The following is a 25,558-nucleotide window of genomic DNA, read 5'->3' as shown; positions in this document are numbered from 1 at the left end:
ACAAAAATGGTTACACGCTGTCAGGAGGCAAGATTTCCGACCGACAGAATACCATTTTATATGTTCCGATCATTTTGAAGAAAGTTGCTTCCTTGAAAATTACGTAAATCGCAGAAAGCTGAAAGATGATGCTGTTCCATCCATCTTTCGTTTTCCAGACCATATACAGCAGAAGATAAATTTTTCTTTGTGAACCACATTTTATTTTAACTATAAAAGTTGAGTTTAAAGCAACACGAAATTTGAGTAAGCAGGCTTTTTATCGTTATAAAATGCAACTGAATGTGTGTAATTGTAATCTGATTTCACAACTTCTCTCGATGGAACAGTTGTTGAGTTTTATTTATTATATGAAAAAACCACACATATAAACTGAAGTGTACATCTTCGAAAGTAAATATTGTGACTAATGCGATACTGGATGCCTGCCTGAAGTCTTGTTTGTTGTAGCTGGCTGATCGGTAGTGTTTTCATGGTCTAGGTTAGGTAGAAACTTGATAATTTGGTCGTAGGTTGCCAAAGCACTACGCCATATATAACGCACTTTTCGTCATAAAATCTAAAGCAAGGTAGAGTCAGAAAATATCTATTAACATAGTGGGCAAATCTTCGAGTATTTTGATGCATTTTGCGTACATCTATCGTAAATGAACTACGAAAAATGCTAGGGGTCCAGTGCATAACTTTTAGCTACGGCAGATTCCATGTACTATGTAACATAAATTCATAAACAGTGACTAGTTGCTGTTTGTTCATAAATTAAAAACTATATTGTAGTAACGTATTTAAATGAGGCATTATGTTTGTGACCTAACTCTAGGAAAGGCATTTTGTAACCAAAAGCGATGTATAAACATTCGAAATCCGCGCGTCAGTTTACCACTCTAATGGCCGCCGGCATGCTATTGAATTTGTCCGCTCTTCACAGTCGACCACTCGTGCGGTTGTGGGGGCCTGCCCCAGACACAGCTGACATAGTACCTGCAGACACCGCCGCCGCCACAGCTTCCGCCGCTGCTAACGGTGATAGCATTGTAGTCGACTGAATCGCAGTCGACGCCAATGTCACACAGCGTGTAGACATCGAGGGCACTGATGCACAGCTATCGGTGCCACAGGATGGAGAGGCAACTACGTACAAGTACCGCTTCGGAATCAACTCTTGTCAATAATAACATGTACACTGTGATGGGTCAGTTGCTGGCCGCCATGGTAGCACAAAGCACGGAGCTGTGCATCTAAATAAGTGCTAAATTGGGGGCATCATTAGTAACGCAAACTAATAAATCGTGTTCATTAGAAGCCGAATGTAATTTGCGAATTAAATGCCAAACTCCATTGCCATTATGTGCTCTTGAAGGTATGAGAAACTCATTCGCTGAAGCCCTTCAACCACCCAGAGAAAAATTTAACTGCCACAGCTGCTCAGGCTCTGGAACGCCCGAAACGGAGATGTCTTGGGAAAGTCATTAAGGAAAATGAGGAAGTCTGAGGCAATTTTGAAGCAAAATTGGGTTCAGTAGATGAGAAACCTCGTGTATCTAATGAACGTGTAACTAGGCTGTTTAGGTTTTTATGTTGGTAACGCCACGTAGCGCTCTGTATGAAAATCACTGACTGTGCTGTGTGCAGTCTTTGACTGCTTTGCATTGTTGGAAATTTTGCTATTGTAGTGTTGGGCAGTTGGATGTGAACAGCGCGTAGCATTGCGCAGTTGGAGGTGAGCCACCAGCAGTGGTGGATGTGGGGAGTGAGATGGCAAAGTTTTGAGAGCGGATGATCTGGACGTGCGTCCATCAGAGAGAGTAAATTTGTAATACTGGATATCATGAACTGATATATATATATACATATATATTATGGGTTTTGAACACTATTAAGGTAAATACATTGTTTGTTCTCTATCAAAATCTTTCATTTGCTAACTATGCCTGTCAGTAGTTAGTGCTTTCAGTAGTTAGAATCTTTTATTCAGCTGGCAGTATTGGTGCACGCTCTATTGCAGTAGTTTGAGCAACGAAGGTTGTGAGGTAAGTGATTCATGAAAGGTATAGGTTATTGTTAGTCAGGCCCATTCTTTTGTAGGAATTTTTGAAAGTCACATTGCGTTGCGCTAAAAATATTGGGTGTCAGTTTAAGCTCAGACATTTATAATTTTTCTAAGGGGACGTTTCAAACTGCTGACGACCATTGCTAACAAAACGAATAGAAAATTATCCTCTTGTCGGTAAGCGAAAGAGTGTATAACGTTGAAGTCGGTATTCCTATAGGCTCGCTATGTTAGGTCGCAGTCTCTCCTTCCTGTACAGCTAATCTCATTAAATATGTTGTCCAGGGATACTACGATAACTGTTTCATGTGAGAACATCAGTTGTTAAGGGGTCACGAATTATAATTTATTCAAACACTCAGTAAACAGTAACACTCCTGCTAACATTCATCATCTATTTCCACATTCCACAATTTGACATCGATCGCTTCCACAGTAAAACTTAAGCAACGACCCACCGCGGCACGGACGCACTGTAAAGGCGTTAAGGCGGCTACGGAGCAGTGCCTGCGAATGCACGATACGAGCTCGCCTCCCTCCGTCCTGCCCGACAGCCCGACTGCAACTAACTAGCACCCCAACAATGGTATTGTTTTCTTTGTTTCTGCACTCAGTATTGTCCTCATTCGTGCAGTGCTCCATGGTATACACACAATACGTGTCACGGAAGTAGATACAATATGAAATACCTACACTGATTTTATCGGAAGTTCTCGCATGTCCTTTTTTTAATTTCCAAACTGCTTGCGAAAAAAGTTTCTTCTCCTTTTTCCAGGAAAAATATTATGTATATAATAAACGAATCATAAAATATTCATGATTTGAGCAGTCGTAATAAATCTGTTGTCAGAATGACGTGGGAATGAAAAAGAAAGTACCAGCAGCAATATTCCTCTCGCTTATGAAGCTGCGAGGTTCCGAAGTGGAGAAGAGTTTGTACCTCTTTAATTCTCACGAATTCTGCACGAGAACGAGACATGCACTCGACCCCTTCCTTATCTACCACCTAATTAACTATGTGCACAACGGTAACGAAAGGAAATGATGGTGGACCCTGTTAGTAAAGTAAGTAGTGCACACCACAATAATTTAATAAAAATCGTAATCTACTCAGAGAAAAAAAGATAACTTTATCATAATAAACAACAGGAAGTGGGACTCTGCATATATCTACGAAATAATACGCAGATTAAATATTACAATGAGATTTATTATATATCAGAACATAAAGGCACATGATTATTGACGTAAACCGTAGGTTAATGGATAGGGTATACTGAACTGTTATGAGAATAAGAGTTGGCTCGAGAACAAGGGCTCCTACTCTCTGTGATGCAATAGATTGACGACAATCACTGGAGGTCCTAATGAATCAAATAGTACTTTCCCGACTATATTGCAGTATCGCGATTGGTAGTGATAGCTCAAATGGGATCGCATGGAGAAACAGGCAAGGTGGACTTCTAGCAAAGCGATCGCGCGTGCTGTTGAGGACTTCAATATAAAATTGATAGGTCCTACATTGATGGAGCCGCAAAATACTTTATCAATCCTGAAATCTGTAGCAGGTCGCCGGTAGACAGCGTTCTGATGATGTAGGCGCCGACTTCTGCTCTGCAGCAACTCTGTTTCAACCGCTGGCCTCGAAGGCTGTCCGAGAATTCTAAGTTCTGCCGAAAAAGTGCGCCTAAGTCGCAAGACCGTCCGACTCAGACGAAGATCAGATCCTGAATGCCCTCGCAATGCAAGATCGAAGCCAACATTGCTCAACTCCCTACTATCCTCGAAAACCGCGAATCAGCATTCAGTGCTGATTCCAAAATTCCCCCACACTGCCTAAGAACATCATTCACGCCAATAGCGCCCGTTCCCTCCAATTTCGAGTTGGGTTTTGTGACGTGAGCTATCTTTAGTTTAAGTTGACCAATGATGACTCTGCTATTCAGCTGAGGGCACTGAACTTGCCGTTTGACCGGCTACGAAAACACGTGCCCAGACCACGGTCCACAAGTATTCTCAGGATCATGAGAACATTGCAGTCAGTCGGTGCCAGCAGTCTTTGTTCCAGACCCGACGGAACGGTAAACACATAAACTTCAGCGACACTCACACGTCTCGTAGATCGTTTCGCATTGCATACAATAGGCGAAACTCGACCGACGTCAGTCGTTCCGCCAGGCTCTTAAGGGCAGATGGAAGGCAAGTAGACTTTAAAAATTCGATTTTTGGATTTTAGCATATTTGAAATGCCTGGTCTTTCCTGCGTGAAACAGTTTTTGTTTTATATAAATAAGACAAATTTTTCGTGAGATGTGATGGTTTTCCTGACGCTCTGTGCAATCTGGCATTTAAATGCCACGCCTTCTTGTTTGCACCATGCAGAGATAATGCACAGCATTCTTTTACTCCTTCTATATTATTCCATGCTTCTATTGTTTTATCGCTTCAATGTTTGCTACCCTGTATCTACTATCAAAATGGTTCAAATGGCTCTGAGCACTATGGGACTTAACTTCTGAGGTCATCAGTCCCATGGAACTTAGAACTACTTAAACCTAACTAACCTAAGGACATCACAGACATCCATGCCCTAGGCAGGATTCGAACCTGCGTCCGTAGCGGTCGCACGGTTCCAGACTGTAGCGCCTAGAACCGCTCGGCCACCCCGACCGGCTATCTACTATCGATACTCGTTTTTCCGATCATGTTTGTTATTGTTTTCGAGCGTTAATGGTTGTACCTAGTGAAGTTTGTTGTGAGTGAAGTACGTGTTGATTTGTATTTTATTTGGTTCCGCGTGTATTCATAAAAATGCCGCGAATAAAGAAATTCTCTCCTAAATTAAATTTCAGAGGAAATAAATACGTAAAGGTAAATGAGGTTAGTGGGTCAAAGGACCCAAGAATGTTAGACATAAAGGAAATCAGCACATCAAGAAAGAAACTGCAGTGTCTTCAAGGCATTTCCTCCCAGTCAGCTCGTGGAGATGAACGTTAGTCTGTAAATATTATGGTGAACCTTAGCATGCTATGTGATTTCATTTCCAAAAATACTGTGTGTAGAATATGTAGTGTTGACGTATCTTTGAGTGAGAATCAGCGTCTTCGTAAAGGGATTGTGTCAAAACCTGAGATTGAGTTGTACAAAATGTGGTGCAGTTGCTACAACAATATCAAAAATGGCAAATAATAATTTGTTTGAGAACAGCATAAAGCTAGTTTATGGTCTCAGATCTATTGGTAAAGGGATGGAGGCAGGCAAACTCTTATGTGCATTATTTGACATTCCAAATCCTCCAGCAAAATTTATGACTTACAGTAATGTTATTGGTACTGCTGTTGATGACGTTTGTAACATCTCAATGAAGGAAGCAGCTAAAGAAGCACTCAAAGAAAGTGATGATCGTGAAAGTGGTGGCATTTGTGCATGTTCTGATGGCAGCTGGTAGAAATGTGGACACACTTCACTAAATGGTGTTGTGACAGTTACATCATTTGACACCGGCAAGGTAACTGATGTAGGGAGTCTAAGCAAGTACTGTAAATCTTGTGGCAGTCGAACTGAGAAAGAGCATGAACGTACCTGTCAGTTGAATTATACTGGTCCAAGTGGTGGGATGGGAGTAGCACAAGTTCTAAGGAATTTTAACCTTTCAGTGGCAAACAGAGGTGTCAGATACACACAGAATTTAGGGGAAAGTGACAAAAAGACTTACGACCGGGTATGTGCAGAACAACCCTATGGTCCTAATCTCACAATTTCCAAATTAGAGTGCATTTGGCATGTCCAGAAGAGAATGGGGTCAAGGTTGAGAAGATTATTGAAAGAAAAGTCAAAAACAGTATTGTAAGATGGTAAGAAGATAGGTGATAAATGTCACCTGACAAACGTTGAAATAGATAGATTACAGAATTATTATGGTTTGGCCATAAGAAGAAATGTAGAGAATTTACAAAACATAAAAAAGATGTATGGGCTATCTTTTTACAAAAGCTTTCTACTAATGAAAATTCAGTGCACGGTCCTTGCCGGAATGATCCTGAAACTTTGTGCAAGTACAGGAGATGTGCCAGATATAACCGCATACATTCTTTACCTGCAACAGTAATGAATGAAATTAATCCCTTATTTAGAGACCTTTGTAAAGATGCCTTGTTGAAGAAATGTCTTCATGGGACAACCCAAAATTTAAATGAATGTGTGAATTCTGTCATTTGGAACCAGTTACTGAAAACTGTATTTGTTCAGCTTATAAGCCCTCAAATTTGGTGTTTATGATGCTGTTTTATGTTTTAGTGATGGTGTAATTAGAAAACTGGATGTTTTGGAATTATTGGGCACAAAATCTAGTGGAAATACTGCAAAATCCTTGGTTCAAATAGATAAAGAGAGAATCTGCAAAGCAGATACTGCTAATTTAAAACGCACAAAAGAAAGCCAGACAGAAAAGAAGAGGGACCAAGAGAAGAAAAGAAGAAGATCAGTATGAGTCGATGATGCTCAGTATGGTGCAGGAAAATATTAGTGGTAAGTAATTCTCATCAATAACTATCATAGAATTGCAGTATTAAACTTTAAATGGATTTTTCTCAAGACTAGAAGCTTTTCACTTTCAGGTACCATTATTTGATAAACTAATGGCGTTAGAAACATGAAATTTGGTCAATTTGTACTGCAGATTGTAATAAGTTATTACAATTAAATTGAGAACCACCAAACAATCAGAAACTGTTTTCTAAAAATTATTGTATATAAAATTTTACTAATGAAAGAATGAAATTCTTTTTCTTCGAAACCATAAGAGGTATTATTTTCATTTTACTCGTAAATCGAGGCATATATATATAGAGAGTAAAAATTTCATTGTTTTATCACTTATAGTTCTTTTGAGAAGTGTACCTATTCAAAGGGAAGAATAGCATTGGCAGAATAGGGATAGAAATTGCCTTCTGTCTCCCCTTAAGCCCTTTCACGTACGACCCTGTCAGTATTCGCAGAAGTGCAGTCCCCAACCGCAAACGCAGCGTGCCGCCTGCTCCGTTACTCGCCTCGCACAGCCCAACCAGGGAAGTTACCCAACAGCCATAGGAAACAAGTGAAAGTATTTTGAGCTCTCAGTACAAATACTCTCATTACAGTAGCCTTATTTGGCCTGTTAACACCGTGCAATGACATAAAACATTAATAAAATTGATGAAAATGAGAGGCGATATGCAAAAGAGAGCATGGAACCTCTCAAAGCTACACGCATTTTCGCTCAGCTGCGGACTGCTTGAATATTTACGACCGCACATACTACATAAGCAGGCTTCACATTTTCGAATTTGAGCTTCTCGAAAATGGTTGAGAGACACACATTCCCGGTTACCTATGTGAAAGTCCTAGTCGTACGCTACATACCCTGTCATTATGAATCAAGCCGACAAGGGGAAGTTCGTACGGACCTCTTGTAAGCTTCACCCCAAGTGCCGCACCAGTTTCTGCCAACGTAGCTCGATTCTCATGGCTGGCTTGCATTTGTCGTTTTCGAGGTTCATCTCTCGCCGTCAGTTCCCGATCTCTCCCTCTACGCACACGTTTTCCAAATCATTTTTTCTACTGAACTTTTTAATGTGTTCGTCATGTGTAACACCTGGCCTACACCAGAAAGGCAGCTCACCAGATCATTGGAAACTGTGAAGAAACAAGTGTTTATGTTTCTTTTGGTTTAAAATATACTGTCATGTTCTCTGAAAGCCATTCACTTACTGTACCTTACCCCTGTTCCTTTTTTATTAATTATATCATCGACTTTATAACAAAGCTTAGCAACTTGGCTATAAATAAGGATGCCTACGGTGTCAAGGTGCGAATCAAGAGCAGCTGAACGACTTACTGCAAGTTGGAAAAGAGAGTGTAACAGTGAGAGGGGGATATATACATGCGTAAGATAAACCCCTTCCCTCAAAACCATTTTTGTCTTTCGTACCGCCTCTGTGTTACCACAGATGACGTGTCACTGATCTCATTTGTACTGAGACTGCAGTACACGCGAGGTGCCTATTTGCTTCCACTGCCCTGAGTGGAATGCACGAGTTCTAATAAATGTTCACCAGCCTGCAGTCTTGTATAGTTGTTGCACCCTGCGCAGTAAGCAGCAGCACCTAGGTCGTGAATCCGTACTCTTGAGGCTAGAAGAAACTCTTAACGAGGAACGGTTGTTTTATAAATGATTAAATTTCCGATCAGTTTGTTTATACGGGATTCCACTAGCTTTTTACTGGCAGAACACGAGAAACCGCACAATTACATTCCACTTTAGAGTCACAGATACTTTCCATTCTTAAACAAATTAATTAACTGTTTATTTCTTATTTTTATTACAGTCATACTGTTCTCAACTAGATACTGCAAGTTTAGCCTTAACTGATACCGCGGCAGACAACATCTCTCTCCTCCGAAGCTTCCCAAACAGCTCTCACAGACATGGAAAATTAAGGCTTAACATATACCACGGTCGACAACATGTCTGTTCCCCGAGACTGTCGAACAAGCTCTGATTTTACAACCGAACCACTTAGGCCCGCCAACCAGGTTAGGCGCCATCCCGAGATCACCGAAGCGCTTCGTCTGCCTTTTCGTTTTGCAGTTTTTTATTATTCTGCTGGTTATTAATACTTGTGAAATTGAGATATGCTTTTGCAATTCAAATTAATAATGGAAGATTACCGTTTTGGGGCGCAACTTCTGAAAGCAGCAGCCAATCGCGGAGAAGGACTACAATTTAGACGGTTTTCCTCGCGATACCCGTACCGAGCCAACCATCTGTCATCGGTACCTCACACCACATTACTTCATCTTGCCACAGCTGCCTTCTCAACTGCTCTAAAAGAGCTTCTTGTAACCGGATGTGATGGCTGCAAAGCCAGAAATATTACAGACTCTCTCGCCATCTGATAGGGATAAAGGTGTTAGGTCATCCTTCATTCCTTTAATCTCAGTCGCCACTGATTTGACGACAGCCACATTCACTGCAACATTTCATTACGATTGAATGATAAAAATTCCAGTCGTTGCTGTATGATTAATTAGCAGTCTCTGTCCGATGTCCGGAAGGAGGCTGTGCACCTGGCGCCCTGTAATTCCACTGTCCCTACCCCGGTGCAATTCATCAAGTGTCCAGTCTCGAAGATCAAACTTATTCTGGCACCTGTAATTCCTTGAATTCTATTTACGACATCTCGTTGCAACCAGTTTGCTGCGGCTGAGATGACAGCGGGACGCATTCCCAGACTGATGAGAAGAGTCTTTGCTGATGTGGTACTGTACGCTGTCGTCAGTCTTAGGGGAACGCCTCGTTGCGTTCGTCTTAGCGTCACCTAGCTGGTGAGTCCGAGCGCTTCCTGAAAAGTGCACAGTGGAAACTTAAATTGCGTTGTGGTACTGTTTTATAGTCTCCAGGGATGTTGGCAGTGCCAGAACTGGAAATTTTGTGCACGGTTTTGGGAGCCTTTAGACTTATTGTATCTACATATGCGGAAAAGATTCTTCTTTCGTTAAGGAAAACTCCCAAATACCTGCGTATAGAGCTTCGCTTCACGTAATTGATCTTTTATCTAACCTAAAGGTTATATTACTGCTTACGGAGAATGAGATTTTCACTCTGCAGCGGAGTGTGCGCTGATATGAAACTTCCTGGCAGATTAAAACTGTGTGCCCGACCGAGACTCGAACTCGGGACCTTTGCCTTTCACGGGCAAGTGCTCTACCAACTGAGCTACCGAAGCACGACTCACACCCGGTACTCACAGCTTCACTTCTGCCAGTACCTCGTCTCCTACCTTCCAAACTTTATAGAAGCTCTCCTGCGAACCTTGCAGAACTAGCACTCTTGAAAGAAAGGATGTCTCCGCAATATCCTTTCTTTCGAGAGTGCTAGTTCTGCAAGGTTCGCAAGAGAGCTTCTGTAAAGTTTGGAAGGTAGGAGACGAGGTACTGGAAGAAGTGAAGCTGTGAGTACCGGGCGTGAGTCATGCTTCGATAGCTCAATTGGTAGAGCACTGCCCGCGAAACTGCTTACGGAGAGTTTGCTATTAAGCTGCATGTGTGTAGTTTTATTGGCAACTACTGTTAATTTGTTGCTCCTGCACAACCTGCATCTTTGTGAGCACGTGGTTTGCATTTTCCTCAAGTTTGCGTCTGGAATCTCCAGAGATCAGCACCAAGACGTAATCTACAGAAGCGACAACTCCATTCGCTTCATCAGTCCCATGCAGCAGTTTCAGCAGCGACTCGATTTGACAATCCCAAAATAAGGGCGGCCCTTTGTAATCTTTTTCATTGACTTGTGCCAAGCAAGCCATTCGACTATGCGTCCCTCACTGCAGTCCACGAATCTCAAATCAAGGCAGTTTGGTATCCAATCGCTTCTTAGGCTATGTTGGCAGTTGGGGATACACAGCCGCCAAATAGTTGTTAAAGTTCATGGTGAAACCTTCAGTTGTCATTTATTTTGCACAGTTCGCTACCAGATTCTGTCAATGACTATTATCAAGCTTAGCTGCCATAAACAGTACGAAAGTTAAACCATAATGTGAACAAGTAATTTGGTCTTATAAGCCAATCATAACAGGTAAAAATTTCCCACAATAATAATTGTGTACAATACTTTTCGTCAAGAAGCAAGTCCACATGGACAGCTAGTGTTACTGATGAGTAACACAGACGGCAACGACGTCAACGTCAGTTGTGGGTTCATCCTTTTTAAACAACTCGAGAAAAACACAGGCTTTTTTCTACAATAAGGAATATCGAGATAACTCTGCAAAATTTCTTAACTGTTTCAAAATGTCTGACGTCTTTTGGTGAGTTAATCGCTGTGCTGAGGGCTAATCTAACAAAGGGAAGTACGCAATTTTACATACACATTTATTATTAAAGCAGTTTTATTAACAGTATTTTGTTCAAATGTATGATATTGGCATACAATGGACTAACTCTTTAATATTTAACCTCCATACAGGTTAACAATTATTGAACTATATGAAACAAAATATAAATTAGTTACAAACTAAGGTGTCCACACAATTTATTCAACATGTCACCAAAGATATTCAGATTTAAGTTTTGACATGTTCGATACGTCTGCCATCATTGGCGATGATGCGGCGTAGACCAATAGCGAAATTCTGCATGACCCGCTGAAGTGTCAGGACAATGATGCTGTGTTTTCAGCTCAGCAATGATTTTGGGGTCATTGCTGTACATCTTGTTTTTAATATAGCCCCACAAGAAACAGTAGCATGTGTTCAGATCCGGCGGTCAATCGATGCCCATGGCAGTGGCCTCTTGGTACCCAACAGCCAGAATGCGATCTCCAAAGTGCTCTTCTAGGACATCAAACACTCTCCGGTTACGGTGGGATCGAGCTCCGTCTTACATGAACTGTATCTTGTCGAAATCAGGTTCACTTTGGATGACGGGGATGAAATCATCTGCCAAAACCTTCACGTACCGTTCGGTAGTCCCCGTGCCATCAAGGAACATCGCACCGATTATTTCGTGACTGGACATTGCACACCACACAGTCATCCGTTGAGGGTGAAGAGACTTCTAGATTGCGAAATACGCATTCTCAGTCCTCCAAATGCGCCGTTGTTGCTTGATGACGAACCCATCCAAATGAAAGTGGGCTTCGTCGCTAAACCAAACCATATATGAGCATAATAATTCCCATCATGACCCGCGACCAACTGTGCAGTTTGAATGTCCTAAAGCAAACTGTTCAGCAGTTATGACGATTTTATTTCATATAGTTCATAATGGTTACCCTGTTTATAAAATAAATCAGTAACCCCTGATGAATCGCATGATATAGGTGAAATTGCAGTATCACTATTTAACGTTCTTGGGATTGGGTTAGGTTAGGTTAGGTGATATAGGTGAAAGTGCAGTATCACTATTTAACGTTCTTGGGATTGGGTTAGGTTAGGTTAGGTGATATAGGTGAAAGTGCAGTATCACTATTTAACGCACTTGGGATTGGGTTAGGTTAGGTTAGGTGATATAGGTGAAAGTGCAGTATCACTATTTAACGCACTTGGGATTGGGTTAGGTTAGGTTAGGTGATTAGGTGAAAGTGCAGTATCACTATTTAACGCACTTGGGATTGGGTTAGGTTAGGTTAGGTGATTAGGTGAAAGTGATCACTAGTTATCGTACTTCGGATTGGGTTGGCTGCAAGAATTGTTACGGCCGGATCTGTATATAGAGGTACCGATCGACACGTATGTGAACTGAAGTGAAAAATATAGTTTTCAATTGAACTGTAAGACCTACCGTACTTCCAGAAAACTGACATTATTTCGAATGTAGCGTCCGTGTTCAAATGATGTGGCACAGATTTTAAGGCGCCTAATAATGATAGTGGAAAATGCTTGTCAGGTTCGTCTATTTCAGACATTAGTGAAGTTTTTTCTTGATGTTTGCTCCAAGTAGGCTGACTGAAATAATTTCCGCTCCTTTGTCGTCCTTTGTCTCTTACGAGAATTCGAGCTTCTCCATCCTGAATATCAGCAGCATTTGTCTTAAGCCGTATAAGAAGCAGCTTCTCTAGCTACGATGGCTTATTGACAGTTAAAGGTGACAGGACATTTGGCTTAGTGAAAGATACACACTTTATGTGAGATTCTGCAGAAGAACCAGTTTTTGAGGCTTTCCAATTGTTTAATTGTGTTGTGTAATAATCGCTGATGCTCTTTCACTTCTTTTGTAACTGTGTGTATCCATTAAAATAAACATCTCATGCTTCAGGTATCTTGCTACGGGCTTACAATTACAAAGCTGGGTAATTTCTTCAAATTTGATATTTGCACTACATCCAAAATCGTGCATGACACCTCTCAGAAAAATTGGGCAACCTACAAAGTATATGCACGCCACTTGTATCGGAACATACGTTTAAAAAGCACGCTGTTTTTCCGAACTGTCTAGGTGTAACAACGGGAAGCATGTTAGAACGTAAAACATGTACTCAGTGGCTCTTTATACGACAAGTAGAAACACATTTTTCAGTGGTGCTACTAGCAGTTTGTAACGTTAACAATTAATTTACATTCAACGACGTTAAAAAAGTGGAGACTCATAAATCAATAAAGACAGTAGCCTTTATAAAAAATGGAAGATAATAATTTTAATTTACCGAAGTTTTGACCTTTGACGCAGGTGATCCTCTTCCATTCCAGATGAAGCATTTCTCTTCAAGACAACTTGCAACTTTGTTCGTAAAAGAGGCGGGCTTCATGAGTGTACAGTTCGCAGATTATTTTGATAGCACTGAAGGTGCTGTTGTGCGGCAAATGCACAGGATATAACATGCATTTATAATAATAAACAACATAACACTTACCACATTCGTTTCTCTCGTAACAGTTTTGTTTTAGAAATCCGTAACAAATATTTTAGAGTATATTTTGGAACCCTTAAATGAGTACACCCTTAATGGGACCAATCAGTGCACTCTTAGGACGGGGGACGGTTCTAGTCTGGATGTCGATAACATCGTAGAAAAAGGTAAATATTGCTGACGTCATATCATACATAGCGGTGCTAGACTTTTTTATCTGATATCGTAGATTTAATAAGCCACAGCTGCAAAATACTAACACGAATTCTTTACAGACGAATGGAAAAACTAGTAGAAGCCGACCTCGGGGAAGATCAGTTTGGATTCCGTAGAAATATTGGAACACGTGAGACAATACTGACCTTACGACTTATCTTAGAAGAAAGATTAAGGAAAGGCAAACCTACGTTTCTAGCATTTGTAGACTTAGAGAAAGCTTTTGAAAATGTTGACTGGAATACTCTCTTTCATATTCTAACGGTGGCAGGGGTAAAATACAGGGAGCGAAAGGCTATTTACAATTAGTACAGAAACCAGATGGCAGTTATAAGAGTCGAGGAACATGAAAGGGAAGCAGTGGTTGGGAAAGGAGTGAGACAGGGTTGTAGTCTATCCCCGATGTTATTCAATCTGTATATTGAGCAAGCAGTAAAGGAAACAAAAGAAAAATTCGGAGTAGGTATTAAAATCCATGGAGAAGAAATAAAAACTTTGAGGTTCGCCGATGACATTGTAATTCTGTCAGAGACAGCAAAGGACTTGGAAGAGCAGTTGAATGGAATGGATGGTGTCTTGAAGGGAGGATATAAGATGAACATCAACAAAAGCAAAACGAGGATAATGGAATGTAGTCGAATTAAGTCGGGTGATGTTGAGGGTATTAGATTAGGAAATGAGACACTTAAAGTAGTAAAGGAGTTTTGCTATTTGGGGAGCAAAATAACTGATGATGGTCGAAGTAGAGAGGATATAAAATGTAGACTGGCAATGGCAAGGAAAGCGTTTCTGAAGAAGAGAAATTTGTTAACATCGAGTATAGATTTAAGTGTCAGGAAGTCATTTCTGAAAGTATTTGTATGGAGTGTAGCATTGTATGGAAGTGAAACATGGACGGTAAATAGTTTGGACAAGAAGAGAATAGAAGCTTTCGAAATGTGGTGCTACAGAAGAATGCTGAAGATTAGATGGGTAGATCACGTAACTAATGAGGAAGTATTGAATAGTATTGGGGAGAAGAGAAGTTTGTGGCACAACTTGACCAGAAGAAGGGATCGGTTGGTAGGACATTTTCTGAGGCATCAAGGGATCACCAATTTAGTATTGGAGGGCAGCGTGGAGGGTAAAAATCGTAGGGGGAGACCAAGAGATGAGTACACTAAGCAGATTCAGAAGGATGTAGGTTGCAGTAGGTACTGGGAGATGAAGAAGCTTGCACAGGATAGAGTAGCATGGAGAGCTGCTTCAAACCAGTCTCAGGACTGAAGACCTCAACAACAACAACATCGTAGATTTGCCCAGGTAATCGGTAGTAGGTTGGGATGTTTTTTGGTTGCAAATAAGAATGTACGAGAACCATAAAACAGTGGTTGCCATGTTCCTATAGAGATCCGTTCCTATCGAGATCCGTTTTGGACAGCCGAATTAAACATTATTAGTTTCATTTTGTATTGTAAAACTTCCCACATCACTCACACTTATATAATTTTGATTTTTCACTGGACTGAACCTTGTTTAAAAACTCCTTTTGTTGATACAGATATAATTTGACACATTTTACTATTGCGATCCCTTTTACAATTTCAACTGCCAGTCTTTTTCTCTGTGCAATTAGCCTGTATTAAGTAGAACGACCTCACAACAGAAGTGTTGCTGGCTGGCTCTGCAAAAAAGAGGTGCATAATGTCAATTAATTCGCTACATTGTTCTTCACTACCACACAAATAAATGTACTGGGTGATCAAAAAGTCAGTATAAATTTGAAAACTTAATAAACCATGGAATAATGTAGATAGAGAGGTAAAAATTAACACACATCCTTGGAACGACATGGGGTTTTATTAGACAAAAAAAAAACGTTATCGGGACTTTTTTCATCGGGGAAATGCGTGATTCTGGTTTTGTAACTTGCTACCGTGACGGGTGAGAGGTACGCCGATATGTTACAGAATCGCATCATCCCCAGCCTGGCTGATAAACACCTGCTGGAACGTATGGTGTTTATGCAGGATGGCGCTCCACCCCATATTGCTAGACGCGTGAAAGCTCTCTTGCGCGCGTCGTTTGGTGACGATAGTGTGCTCAGCCGCCACTTTCGTCATGCTTGGCCTCCCAGGGACCCAGACCTCAGTCCGTGCGATTATTGGCTTTGGGATTACTTGAAGTCGCAAGTGTATCGTGATCGACCAACGTCTCTAGGGATGCTTAAAGACAACATCCGACGCCAATGTCTCACTATAACTCCGGACATGCTTTACAGTGCTGTTCACAACATTATTCCTCGACTACAGCTATTGTTGAGGAATGATGGTGGACATATTGAGCATTTCCTGTAAAGAACATCATCTTTGCTTTGTCTTACATTGTTATGCTAATTATTGCTATTCTGATCAGATAAAGCGCCATCTGTCGAACATTTTCGAACTTTGGTAATTTTTTTTTGGTTCTAATGAAACCCCCATGTCATTCCAAGCGTGTGTGTCTATTTGTACCTCTCTATCTACATTATTCCATGATTTATTCAGTTTTCAAATTTATACTGACTTTTTGATCACTCAGTACTTGCTCCATATCAGCTGGCTTGGTTCTAGTTTTTCGCCATATGTAGCTATGACTTCTTTTTAAATTTGAAAACTAATAAAATATTTTTCAACACTAATTTCAATATTGTTGTGCAACAAAGGTTCGACAGATTCTTCCACATCAGTCCATGATGATGTAACTCAGTACAGATGTAAGAAGTTATTAAATTGTTGACGACACTATTTGAAAACAAAATTCAAAAGGTCGTAATTTCCAAAATCAAAAGGTGCAGATATTATCAGAAATCGAAAAAATGTATGCGGACGCTACTTCAAATGTCGAAAATGCAGACAGAGCACCTATCCAAAAGCAACTTATTTCTGTAATCGTTATACCTGGAATTTCGATTTACATGACGACTTTCTACTTCAGTGTTGAAAAGTTTCACGTCGGATGTCATTTTTGCAGCTGGAAGGCGCACAACATTCTTTAAAACGACGCAGGGACTGCACGTAATCCTACAGTCGGAAAGTGCAACAATCGACAAATCCAGAACAACCTGGCGAGGCACGAAGTATTGTCGTCCTCTGCAGTGTACCCGCGCTGCTGGATCGCCACGCGAAGGAAGAATCGAAATGCTGGACGGACGCGACCAGCTGCGGGGATTGGTGGGTGGGCAGCGGGTTGCGCCTGCAAATTGCCTGTGGGTGACGCCTTTCAGGAGCTGCGTGTTAAATGGGGCGTGGCTGTCGCTACCGCTACTTCCTCCTGGGCGAACTCATCTGGTCATGCAGAAGTGATTGATAGTAGTCTGGATTCGTAGTCGTCCTCCAAAAGAGGATTGGCAGAATTCCTCTAGCCATTTGTCATGTTCGTCCTCAGTGTCCTGATCAGGTCTCCGTATACCGGTTAATATTTAGCCTCCTATATCTCTGTTCCTCGTAATTCCTCTTTGCGTTACGGACTTTTATGCGCAACTGCGTCTGTTCCGTCCTTCACTGTGTCTTTGGGATGTGATTCACCTGCCTCCGCTGAAGGAGCTCGGTGGGAGCATGCGTCCGAAGGCCTATGTTTACATGTAAATGGTCTAGGTTCAAAGAAGCTATTCCGGTAACAAATGAATTTGAATTTGCTCTCTTCAAATCCTAGGATTCCAGTTACCTACCGCATTCAGTATTTCTACACTTTTCAATTACTTTTCGGATACCGAAGAATATGGCACTACTGTTGCTAGAGGTCGCATGATGTTTTCTTCCTCAGGACACAGAGTTATTAGGAAGTGTATTGCAACGTGCCTTTTGGAAAAATACAGTAGTTGCTAGACTTATCTGTGCAAAATCATTATGTGAATTTAATTTGGTACATTGTTATCTGAATTTAGCTTGGGTCGCCACCTGAATGAACCTACTTAAGCATTGTATGTTTGCTTCAAGATGATTAGTGAATATGTCCCAATCTAGGAAACATAGCGAAATCTTGGTATGCGTAGATAACTTCTTGATTAATTCTGCAGGAGATCATGCTCTTAAAATATATTAATAATCATACACTTTTGATCTACGCTGGGCTGGAAGAGGTTCGATAGGAGTTGCATAACCAGCGGATGAGTTATTAAACATTAGGAATGCGTTGTGCTGTACATTTATCATTTATCCTTTTGATTAAGAGCAACCACGTTATTAACAAAAAAGAAACAAAGCACCTTAAATTACTGAGGAGTGTTGACACTGTAACGTTACTGGAAAAGCACAGGGAAATGAATACATATCTAACATGATCATTGGGAAATAGGGTGTGTGGTGGGAAATGTGTATTACACACAAACACATATTCAGACTAGGGAAAGAAGTTATCCAATAATCCAAAAAGTAAACTAGAGCTAAACTGAGTTAGAGAGACTAGCCTCGATGGTCGCGTACTTTAACACAAAATTTAACACAAAATTACTCCGAAATTTGTAATAAGATTTGCGAGGAATTTTAGTTAAGGAACATAGAGTACGAATTATGTCCTGTGAACAATTTATCCTAAAGTGGGAGCCATTGTATATCAGTTGGCTACCCACTAGAAAGAAACATCGATTAAATATAAAAATCATGCCCAAGGAAAGATCAGGAAATGAATCATTAGTGGACGAGAATTTATTTCAGACAAGAAAACTGGTTCATAGATAAGTTTAGAACACTAAAAGTAAAATCTCACGAACAAAGATGTGGTAACGACTATTCAACCAGTGGATGAAGAAAACTCACTCACATTTCCACAAACGCAGTGCCTTTTTGTAATATGATTACTGAATGTTAAAAGCACAAGCACAGTTCATAACCAGTTACATGGTTTGTTCAGGCAACTAATAACACTCATACATCGACGTAGCCTCATGCCCCTCAATCGCAAAGTTATAGAGCACAAAGAAACAATTCTCTTTTGAGCCACCAGTCTTCTGACTTGTTTGATGCGGCCAGCCACGAATTCCTATCCTGTGCTAGCGACCTCTTCATCTCAGAGTAGAACTTGCAATCTACATCCTCCATTATTTCCTGAGCGTATCCCTGTCTCTGTCTTCCTCTACAGTTTGTACCCTCTACAGCTCCCTCTAGAACCATGGAACTTATTCCGTGAGTCTTAATAGATGTCCTATCATCCTGTCCCTTCCCCTTGTCAGTGATTTCCACGTATTTCTTTCTTCTTCGATTCTGCACAGAATTTCCTCATTCCTTACGTTATCAGCCCACCTAATTTTCAACATTCGTTGCAGCACCACATCTCAAATGCTTCAATTCTCTTATGTTCCAGTTTTCCCAGAATCCACGTTTCACTACAATACAATGTTGTGCTCCAAATGTACATTCACAGAAATATGTTCCTCAAATTCAGGCCTTTGTTTGATACTAGTAGACTTCTCCTGGCCAGGAATGCCCATTTTTCCAGTGCTGGTCTGCTTTTGATGTCCTCCCTGCTCCGTCCGTCATTGGTTATTTTGCTGCCTAGGTAGCAGAATTAAGGAATTCTTCATTTACTTTGTGACCATCAACCCTAATGTTAAGTTTCTAGCAGTTTTCATTCCTGCAACTTCTCATTACTATATTTTATTTTCGATTTACTCCCAATCCGTATTCTGTACTCGTAGGCTGTTCAATCCATTCAGCAGAACATGTAATTTTTCTCCACTTTCATTCAGGATAGCAATGTCATCAGCGAACCGCATCACTGACACCCTTTCAGCTTGAATTTTAATTCCACTCCTGAATCTTTCTCTTATTTCCGTCATTGCTTCATCGATGTACAGAATGAAGAGTAGGGTCGTAACACTCCATCCCCGTCTTATACCCTTTTTCGTCCTAGCAGTTCGTTCTTGGTCGCCCACTCTTATTATTCCCTCTTGGTTCTTGTATATATTGTATATTACCAGTCTCTCCCTATAGCTTACCCCTCTTTTTCTCAGAATTTCGTACATCTTGCAATCCTATAGATTCAAAACTCGCTGAAGTACTCTCAATTCCTGCACATGCTAAACATCCCGAGCTAGACTATAACATCTGAAACCTAGTAAGAAATGAATTAGACACTCCGTTAAGCTGAACTTACGTACACACAAAATTACAACACTAAGGGCTAAAACTAGGTGTTACCTCTCCCACGATTCCCAGGGTAGTGAGGTTTCTCGCTTCTCACTGTGAGTCCCTACCACAGACCGGAAACTGGGGCACGGGCAATATGCGCGTTCTGCCTGTGCCATCTTCAACAAAAGAGACGGATCACCCGTCGCCAGTGTCTCTCTGAGAAGGATAAGTTCCCCTTTTCTGTACACGATAGTTAGCCTATTTTGTCGCTATATTCAGAAAAACGTTACTCGGAGCCCAAAAACACATATAAACATGACTCGTGCATATGCTGTTATTTATATATTTTTGACAATGCTGGTGCTGATTCTGCATTTAACATTTGACGATGCCACTATGGCTGCAGTACATTAGGACACTCTTTTTAAAAAACACAGATCTGAAGATGATTCATTATAGACTGAAACCGATAATATGTGAATAAAACGTTTGAGACCATAGACGTAAATTAAAGGAAATTTATTCTATATTCGGGTCACTGTTTTAGTCGCGACAATGTCGCAGCTTTTGACACATAAACACTCCATCAGACGACAGAAACGCTTCCAAGCAGACAGCCAGGAGGTTGAAACAAGGGAAAATACAGGGCTATATCGCAGATACGTGATGATTGCTTTTTACTATCGAATTACACTCTTAATAATCATATAGCTAATTTGGTAAATAATTTAGATATTACATACGGCTCAAAGGTAGTAGTTTAATACGTCACTAAGGCTGCCAGATATGTCACCCAGCCGAACATCTTTCCATCCGTTTCAATTTTTATGAGTTGCGACACATAGACGATGTTGTTAAGAATTGTAGAAGTGTAGGTCAACCGTGAAAGTCATATATCGCGACGCTACAATAGAAAACTTCGGCAGCCAATATCGCTAATTATAATTCGTTATTCATGACCCGTTTCAGAAAATCTGAGTTGCAATAATCGGATCTGTACAGCACTTAGATCGCATATTATAGGTATAATATAATAAGGAGCGTACACACTTCCACAAAATGGATACATACAACATACCTTACGCAAATAAACTTCAACATATTTCCATCATATGTAAAATATATCGTATCATGTCGAGCCAGGTTATTCCAGGAACATGAAGAAAGTGACACATAGGTATGTCAAAAAGAAAATAAGATTTACACAAAACATATTGCACCGACTGCACAAGCTCAGTTTATTACAACATATGAAAGGAGACTGAGGAACACCGGCCGCGGTGTCTAGCGGTTCTAGGCGCTCAGTCCGGAACTGCGCGACTGCTACGGTCGCAGGTTCGAATCCTGCCTCGGGCATGGATGTGTGTGATGTCCTTAGGTTAGTTAGGTTTAAGTAGTTCTAAGTTCTAGGGAACTGATGACCACAGGTGTTAAGTCCCATAGTGCTCAGAGCCATTTGAACCATTTAGACTGAGGAACACATTCAAAGCAAAGATGTCACGAACTATCAGTAGGTGGCACAATAGTAGTAAACGTACAGAAATACAATCGTAACACATGAAGCATAAGGAAGATTCAAGAAGTCGACAAAAAAGTTTACATTTTAATAAGTAATTGTATAACACACATACACCAAATCATATAATAGTGTAACAACTAAATTACTTTAAAAATTAAATTTACAGGTCTCACAAATTTATAAAGGAGCGAGTGTACATTAATTGTACAACCTGCTGCCGATATATAGTTGTAAGGCATGTTCAATATGGAAAATATAATGAGGTGAGAAAAGTCTTGGAATAATGATATGCAGATATACAACTAGCGTTATTATCGCGTGCACGCGGTATAAAAGGCCAATGAATTGGCTGAACTGTCATTTGTATTCAGGTGACACATGTGGAAAGGTTTTCGATGTGGCTATGGCCGCAGGAGGGGAATTGTCAGACTTTCAACGCGGAATGGTAATTCGAGCTAGATGCAGTTCAGAAATCGTTAGGGAATTCAATATTCCGACATCCACAGTGTCAAGCGTACTGAGAACAAAAAATTTCAGGTATTACCTCTAACCACGTAGAAAGCAGTGGCCGACGGCCTCCTCCTAACCACCTAGATCAGCGGCGTTTGCGTAGAGTTCTCGGTGTTAACAGACAAGCAGCACTGAATAGTTGCCAAAATCACTGTGGGGCGTATGAAGAACGTATGCGTTAGGGCAGTGTGGCAAAATTCGGCGTTTAATGAGCTACGGCAGTAGACAACCGACGCGAGTACCTTTGCTAATAGCACGACATCGCCTGCAGCGACTCTCCTGGGCTCGTGACGATATCGTTTGGACTCTAGACGACTGGAAAACAGTGGCCTTGTCAGATGATTCCCGATTTCAATTGATAAGAGCTAATGGTAGGGTTGGAGTGTAGCGCAGACTACACGAAGCCGTCGATCCAAGCTGACCACAAGGCACTGTCCAAGCTGCTGGTGGCTCCATAATGGTGTGGGCTTTGTTTACGTTGAATGGACTGGTCCCATCGAGCCGATCATTGACTGGAAATGGCTATGTTCGTGTTGTTTCTAGACAAGACAGTCTAGACACAAGGCGAGGAAACCGAAAGGGCACGCATCAACTCACGCCGACTGGCGTGAAGTCTGGAACAGGATACGTTATGAATGCTATAAAGAAAAGTACGTAGCTGCGGTTATACTTAACTTTAATCCATCATTTGTATACAGCATTCTTGATGATACAAGTGAGACTCTCTATAGAACTGGTTAATGGCGCCTTGCTAGGTCGTAGCCATGGACTTAGCTGAAGGCTATTCCAACTATCTCTCGGCAAATGAGAGAAAGGCTTCGTCAGTGTAGTCGCTAGCAAAGTCGTCGTACAACTGGGGCGAGTGCTAGTACGTCTCTCAAGACCTGCCGTATGGTGGCGCTCGGTCTGCAATTACTGACAGTGGCGACACGCGGGTCCGACATGTACTAATGGACCGCGGCCGATTTAAAGCTACCACCAAGCAAGTGTGGTGTCTGGCGGTGACACCACAGTTCGGCTTCTTGGAGACCATTAGCAGTCATTAATAGCCTTCATGTTCATAAACATGTCATCGGGTGCGAGTTGTTCGCGACCGGTGTGAAGAACATTCTGGACAAAACGAGGGAATGATTTGGCCAGAATCGAACATTTATGGGATATAGAATGAAATTTCCACTCTGCAGCGGAGTGTGCATTGATATGAAATTTCGTGGCGGACTAAAACTGTGTGCCTGATCGACACTCGAACTCGGGTCCTTTGCCTTTCGCGGGCAAGTGCTCTTTCTTCGAAAGGTGTTAGTCACGAAAGTTTCGCAGGAGATCTTTTGTGAAGTTTGGATGGTAGGAGACGAGGTGCTGGCGGAAGTAATACTGTGAGGGCGGGTGTCAGTCGTGTTTGGGTAGCTCGGTCGGTAGAGCACTTGCCAGCAAAGGTCCCGATTTCGAGTCTTTTTAATCTGCCAGGAAGTTTCATTTATGGTGTCGCGGCGTATCGACAAGTGCTGTCACGAAGTTGGAGGACGCAAGAACAGAGAAGACTGTGAGGCGACACCAGCCAATAAGCCTGCTGACTGGGACCGCACCACGAGAGGAGCGGCCTCTAGGAGAGGAGAATATAAGCGCCGTTCCTGCCAGCCTCGGAAGTAGAAGACGGACGCTGGCAGAGAGGCCTGGATGAACAGTGACATTATTAGCGATAATAGTGACTTATGAGCGAGTGTAAATGCTTACATGGACACTGTATAGAGTCACTGTTTGCATATCGCCCACCGCTTGCGACAACTCGTCGTAAATCCAAAGTTAAGTTCTGTCAATGTTCTATTGTAATGAAAACCATTATAGTGATTTGTTTGAATTGTTGTATAGTTATCGGATAAGGCAGCATATTTTAGGCACCCTGTGAGAGAAAAGTGGGCAGGAGCCCACATGTGAGACATAATCAACAGGTCAGTATCCTGCGCTGGCATCATTTTCGCAGTTATGGACTGCTGCAGAAGCGGCATGGCTCAGTATTTCTGCAGCGGACTTCCAACCACGTGTTGTTCGCGTCACGTCAAGTTGCGCCGCTACTTCGCACAAAAGGACGTCCGACACGGCATTAGGTGTCCAGTGACGTCTGTCACCGCAGTGAGTTTTGCCATTGGATAAGCTGACTTGAGTTCTACGTGACAAGCATACGGAAACACTGCACCAAGGTCAAGTCACAATTTATGTGAGTAACAAAGATAAGCAACTAAAGTTGTAAGTAGGCTGTTTAGATTTCTATATTGGTAATGCCACGTAGCGCTCTGTATGAAAATCACTGGCTGTGCTGTGTGCAGTCTGTGGCTAGTTTGCATTGTTGTCTGCCATTGTAGAGGGGCAGCTGGATGTTAACAGCGCGTAACGTTGCGCAGTTGGAGGTGAGCCGCCAGCAGTGGTGGATGTGGGGAGAGAAATGGCGGAGTTTTGAAATTTCTAATACTGGATGTCATGAACTGCTATGTATATTATGATTTTTCAACACTATTAAGGTAAATACATTGTTTGTTCTCTAGTAAAATCTTTCATTTGCTAACTGTGCCTATCAGTAGTTAGTGCCTTCCGTAGTTTGAATCTTTTATTTAGCTGGCAGTAGTGGCGCTCGCTGTATTGCTGTAGCTTGAGTAAGGAAGATTTTTGTGAGGTAAGTGATTTGTGAAAGGTATAGGTTAATGTTAGTCAGGGCCATTCTTTTGTAGGGATTTTTGAAAGTCAGATTGCGTTGCGCTAACAAAAAAAAAATATTGTGTGTCAGTTTAAGCACAGTCTTGTATAATTTTTCTAAGGGGACGTTTCAAAGTATTGCATTCTTAAAATGCCCTATACAAATCACATTATTGTAGACGAAAATCAGTACAACACAAGGTCTAGGTGCTGCTGTAATATGTTGCTCGAAGTCTTGGTGTCATAAGCCTCTAGTATAAGAGCAGATAACAACTAATGAGTAAGTGTAAACAAAGAACTTGAAGTATAGTGACACAAGTACAATATCAAAGTAAGTTATATGCAGCTATTACGAAACAAACATAAAAGGTCATGGTAACTTGAATGAAATCAAGCATATATCATACATTTATTAGCTGCTGCCCGATTTGTCACTCTGCCTCAGTCCTGTTATATGACGTGTCCACGACTCTACAATGCTGCAGCTTTTGTGAAGGTTACGGAGCAGTCATATGTTACTTTACATGCGCACACAGGTAATAATAAGCTTGCATTAAAAAGTAAACACCTCTCTTTTTGAGTTAGGATCACGGTACGATCGTGTGACTTTAGTGACATGGTAGCTACAGCTGATAATGATGATGTCTCCCTTGGCATTCTTGTTTGCAACTAATATGACCACGTGTGTTTGGGAAATCTGGGTGTTTCCTATTCCTCATGAATGTGGACTAGCACGACATGGACACCAAGTTGTAACCTCCCCGCAAAAATATTAAATGACAATGATAATGAAAACGTGTGCCAAATGTCGTCTTCCCACAAAACTGAATAATAAAAATGAGCCAAGCGTAACCTCCTTGCAAAATTAAAGAATAATAATGGCCCAAATGTAAACTCCCCACAAAATTAACGTTATGAAATGAAGATTGCTCATTAAACCCACAATAATGTTAATTAAATTATGAAGCATGAACTGAATGTAACATCTGAACAGCAATAATTAAACCTGATAAATCTTATAGGCACAGCAGCGTGCAATGCTGGCGTATATTTAATTCTGATTCTTGGAGGAAATGCATAGGAAATATTCTTTGAATTGGAATGAATCT

The 25,558-nt window shown here is 41.2% G+C and overlaps 1 non-coding gene across 1 annotated transcript; it reads right to left on the bottom strand.

Annotated features, from left to right (window-relative positions):
- Window positions 1-9,742: 9,742 nt before the first annotated feature.
- Trnas-uga (transfer RNA serine (anticodon UGA)) lies at window positions 9,743-9,817 on the bottom strand. Its single transcript has one exon. It is a non-coding gene; the product is annotated as a tRNA-Ser (tRNA).
- Between the last annotated feature and the right edge of the window lie 15,741 nt (window positions 9,818-25,558).

The sequence above is a fragment of the Schistocerca cancellata genome, chromosome 8 (genome assembly GCF_023864275.1).
Source record: "Schistocerca cancellata isolate TAMUIC-IGC-003103 chromosome 8, iqSchCanc2.1, whole genome shotgun sequence".
Lineage (NCBI taxonomy): Eukaryota > Metazoa > Arthropoda > Insecta > Orthoptera > Acrididae > Schistocerca > Schistocerca cancellata.
This window is presented reverse-complemented; position numbering and strand designations above follow the sequence as displayed.